The sequence below is a fragment of the Microtus ochrogaster genome, chromosome 10 (assembly GCF_000317375.1).
Source record: "Microtus ochrogaster isolate Prairie Vole_2 chromosome 10, MicOch1.0, whole genome shotgun sequence".
Classification (NCBI taxonomy): Eukaryota; Metazoa; Chordata; class Mammalia; order Rodentia; family Cricetidae; genus Microtus; species Microtus ochrogaster.
This window is the reverse complement of record NC_022016.1, coordinates 63,948,226-63,953,686: the sequence shown is the minus strand read 5'-3', so window position 1 is coordinate 63,953,686 and position 5,461 is coordinate 63,948,226.

Genomic DNA, 5,461 nt, shown 5'->3' with positions numbered 1-5,461 from the left:
TATCCAAGTCATTGAGAATTTTAGCAACACAGACGTAGCCTTATGTTTGTGAGCCATATATCACGCTTCCTATATGTGTATGTTTATGTATATATACGTGTGGGAGAGGATAAAATATTCATGAATAGTTGGGCAGCAAGTGGTCTAATAAATAAAACAATCATATACCCTGGACCAGCTGGGGTTCTCCAGAAACAGACAAGGAGACAAGGTTAAGAATGAAAGATACTTCTTGGGATATGAGGCCTGTGAAAGGTGAAGAGAGAGGTTGGGGACATAGTTTGACATATACAGTGTTTGTTCAGCATGCATAAAGTCATGCATTTGATCCCCAGTTCTATATAAACTGTGTGCGGTAGCACAGACTTGTAATGCCAACACTTAGGAGGAAAATCAGAAGTTCAAGATCATCCTCAGCTACATAGTGAACTGGAGGCCAGCCCGGGCTACAGAAAACCCTTTCTGATATATACAAATAAACAACTAAGGGAAACAAGATAAAGTAGGGAGAGTCTTGAGACCATGATGGAGACATGATCAAAGTTCTACCAGTCTGCAGAATGAACATGGACTACTGAAGAAATCCACCTTGGGCAGAAATGACCAAGTCTTATTACTTTCGTTGTACCCAGCCACACTATCCAAGAGTCTGGTCTCCCAAAGAAGCTGTGACTAGAAGGTCCCTGCCTCACTCCTTATAGTTTGGTATGAGTTGAGTTTTGTCCCCTCCAAAAAGATATGTTGAAATCCTAACCCCCTTGCCTCTGAATGTGGCTTTATTTAGAAATAGTGTTGCTACAGATATAAAGAGATAGTCATGCAGGACAGTCAGTTCTTCATCCTATAGGCCTGGTGTCCAGATAGGAAAATGGTCACATAAAGATGGAGACACAGAAAGAAACCCATCTGAAGCAGGATGGGGATGGTACATCTCATAAGCTGGGGATACCAAAGCGGGGAAGGGCTAGACGCATTCTTCTCTAGTTCCTTCATTTCACACTTGGGCTTCCTGAACTGTGGTACACTGAGTTATCTTGAGCTGCCAGGTAGTTGAAGTATAAAGTCTTCGCAACTGGAGAAGATAGCATATCCTAGGGAGTCTTGAGGTTAGTGTTCCAACGGGGGAAGAGAACTGTAGATCCCTGTGCCAGACCTGAGCTGGGTCATTTCCTCCCGTAATCTCATTGATCCTCACTGGCCCCATTTTGTAAGCCATAGGTCAGGAGCACAGAGAGAAGTGAATGGCCCAAGGCTACCCAACTACAGAGTGACGAGGATGAACTTGAGCCAGGTTTCCTAACTGAATAGCAAGCTGCTCTCTCCTGAAGCACCCACAGGAGCAAAACCATGGAGCAAGGAAACAACTAATTCCCATGCTCAGTGAACATTTTTATTGTATTTCCCAAACTTATTTATTTATTTTTGCTTGTTTGTTTATTGTTTACTTGCTTTTGGTTTTTTCGAGCTTTTCTGTGTAATTCTGGCTGTCCTGGAACTTGCTTTGTAGACTGAGCTGGCCTTGAACTTAGAGATCCACCTGTCTCTGCCTCTTGAGTGCTACAATTAAAGGCGTGTTCCACTACCACCTGGCTACCAAATTTATTTTCTTTCTTTGTATGTGTGTGTTGGGGGGGGCACTAGGCAAGCATGTAGTGCAAAGACATACAGGCAGACAAAAACACTCATACCCATAGAAATAAATAAATATTTAGAACTAGAGTTCTCTTCCAACTCATTTTCACGTTTTTATTGTCTTTGAAATCTTTACAACTTTATAAATTATGAAAAATTAATAATAATACAAAAAAATTTCACATAGAAATGTGACTGCATTGGGCCCATTAGAATATAGCTAGTTATTGCTTGTAATAGCTCGGTTTTGGAAATAGTTCCAAATTCATCAGCATTCTTTTTTTTTTTGAATATTTATTTGTGTTTTTATTTTAGTTTTTGGTTTTTTTTGGGGGGGAGGGTGAGACAGCATTTCTCTGTGTAACAGTCCTAGCTGTCATGGAACTAGCTCTTGTAGACCAGGTTGGCCTCAAACACATGGAGATCCACCTGCCTCTGCCTCCCGAGCGCTGGGATTAAAGGCATGTATTATTTTTACCTGTGTGCACGTGCATCCAAATGTGTGTGTGCACGTGTGTGTGTTCATGTGTTACACATGACTGAAGGAGCCCACAGAGACCAGAAGAGTCAGAGCCTTCTGAAACCAGAGTGACAGGCTGTTGGGAGTTGCCTGATGTAGATGCTGGGTGTGGAACTCCAGTCTTCCGGGCAAGCAGTACGTGCTCGTAACTGCTGAGCCACTCACGGAACCCCATTGTGTGGGTCTCTTGATTCTACTCAGAACTAGCTGTAACGTCTTAGAGGTTTCTTCATTAACTAATGTTTTAAATTATCTTCTCCCATAATACATCTGTCTGTGAATGGGAAATTCATGTTACCTTGGCTCTGTCTCCTCCCGATAGGGGTCTAGAACCAGGATATTGTATTGCATACAGTTGGCTCCTTAAGATCTCTTTCAGAGACCATAAGGGACATTCCTTTCCTTTTTGTTTTTTTCCTTATTTTTATTACTGCTTCCTGTCTTCTTAATATTTATTTTTGTGTGAATTGTAGGAAAGGCCACAAGTCCAGATTTACCTGTCTCTTAGTGGAAAGGCATGTGTGCTAGCCAAGGCCACATGGAGACATTTATTGACACTGTCACCTCCTCTGTTTATTCTCTCTCTAAGGACACACTGTAACACAGCAGGCTGGGAAGGGGCAGGAGGTCGAAGTTCCTAAGTGGACACTCAAGCCCAGATAACAGAAAAAGCTGTTGGAAGCGCCCGTACGCATAACCTCCTGGATCACTGTGAGCCAGTGGAGACAGTTTGGTGGCTGGGAGAGTGGATGGCTCTTAAGAGGCTCAGGAGCCACCAATGTCTGCGAGATGATACTGAAGGTCCCTGTGGCTTCTCAGTAGGGACCCAGGCAAAGCTGAGCCCCAGTGCAGGAAGGAAGCTGTCCTGAATATTGAAGTTCAGGACGATTCCCTGGGGCTGTTGTTCTCTTTGATCTCGTACCATTATTGGTTAAAAATAATCTGAGCAAGCAGCTTCAATATAGAAACATTTTCTAAATTTTCTATTTATGTGCCAATAAATAATAATAATAAAGTATAATTGCTTTCTATTATTTAAAAATGCTTATATAGGAGCCACAAGATGGCTCAACAGGTAAAGGCAACCACTGTCAAGTTCAGTAAATAAATAAAATACAATTTTAAAAAAATCTAAATAAGTAGAACTATATATAGCAGCTCATGCCTTATAATCAAAGCTGGGAGCTGAGAACAGAGGCAGTAAAATCACAAGTTCAAAGCCTGCCTGGGCTACATAGTTTGTTCCATGAGAATCCAAGCAAGGAAGGAAAGAAGGAAGGAAGGAAGGAAGGAAGGAAGGAAGGAAGGAAGGAAAAGAGAGAGGGGGTTAAAAAAAAAGGCATATAAAGAGAAAACAATTCCCCCAGGAAATAGTCTTGTTTCCCCATTGGAAGCCAAATTGTCCCCTAGGGAACCGTCTTCACAGCTAGGGAGAGTGGCATTTACAGGAACTGTTGATGGCTGTGTCTCCTCCCAGGAACTGGTTTTCGTCACCTGTTTAAAATCGGATCAGAGTACCTATCACCTACAGTTTTAGGTTAAACACCAATTTATGCAAAAATTCCAAATATCATAATTCCCTGCCACAAGTGTCATTTCCAATCTTCTGAAATGCTGGTCTCTTTTCATATTTATAAGTTCTCAGCCATGAAGGTATAGGTTCACTGAAGCAAACCCACAGGGATTAGTGCAATAAGGTTCTCTTCCAAGGGGGACAACATTGGAATGAGACTCCTAGAGGGGTGAGGATAGTCAGGGCCCTGAACTAAACATGGACGCCTTCTCTTTCTGCCTCGGTCACATCTCCAGACCTGTGGCAATGTTAGCCACCAAAAGTTCCAGCACTGACCGCTGTTGCCTAGTCAGAACCCAAAGCCCTGACGCAGGTGGCTCCATTTAGCTTTAGAAAGCGTATTTTCCAGGACTGGAGAGATGGCCCAGTGGTTTAGAGCACTTGTTGCTCTTGTAAAGGACCCAGGTTCAATTCCCAGCACCCACGTAGCTTTTCATAACCATCTGTAACTCCAGTTCCAGGGCCTCCAACAGTTAATGTTCTTGGTGCACATATGTGCAGGAAGGTAAAACATGCATGCATGCGGGCAAAACATTCATACGTGTAAAGTAAAATAAATCTTTAAAAAAGAATAAAAGCAAGCATATTGTGCTTCCATGTTTTACCCTATGTTTTACCTGCCATCCAGATACCAAAGTCACAGATCACAAATGGCCAACTGTTTTTGCACTCATGTGGGCTGTTCCAGGATAACCTCTGCCCAGACTCCTGTGACCTGCTACCGACCAGTCACCTGCGGTCTCGGATGAGGCTGGGAACAGGGCTCCTCCGTGCAGTTTCCATCAGGATTCCCCTAGGGCTGGGACCGGATGTGTCACCAGCCCCTTGGACAGAATTTCTGGACCCAAGGGCCAGAATTAATGGCAGCCTGATGCACACTTGGATGAAGGGCACTGGGGAATTGCTTTGCCCCAAAGCCTGAGAGCTTGTGGTTGAAAGGCATTTGGGCCAGTCTTAATTTCCTGTTACTATTTCACTAAGAAACTAAGTCCGCCCTCCAAAGAGGTAGCATGTTCTGTTTAAATTTGCTCATAGTGGCTTAATTAGAGAAGCTGCCATATTAGCAATATTTCTTAGGTATTTGTTAGCACCAGAGCGGGTTTATAGATTGAATCTCAGCTCTACTGCTTTGGTTCTCTGAATCTTTGTTTTGCTTAAAGACAGGATCTCATGTAGCCCAAGATGGCCTTAGACTTCCTATGTAGCAGAGAATGCCCTCCACTTCCTGATTCTACTGCCTCTACTCCCAAGGTTTGTGCCGGGACTGCAGGCATATGCCCCCTTGGAGGGCTACCTCTCCGTCCTAGTCTTCTTTCTTCCTTATTTAGTTATTTACTTACTTACTTATTTTTATTTTGTGTATATGGATGTTTTTCCTACCTGTATGTCTGTACATCGCAAGCATATAATGCCTGCAGAGACCAGAAGAGGGCATTGGATGCTCTGGAACTGGAGTTACAAATGTGAGTGCTGGGGATCGAACCTGGATCCTCTGGAAAAACAGCCAGCACTCCTAGCCTCTGAGCCATCTCAGAACATGGTTCCCTTTAAGACCTAGCATTCCTTTCAATGAAAGATAATGTGTACCTTGGGATGGTGCTGATGGCTAGTCCATTATTCATTCCATAAATATTAGGTCGAACTATATGAAATTACCAATATCCAATTACTTATAACATAGAAACAGATTTTTATATCATTCAACTAAAGTATTTTTAAAACTTCTCTCTCTCTCT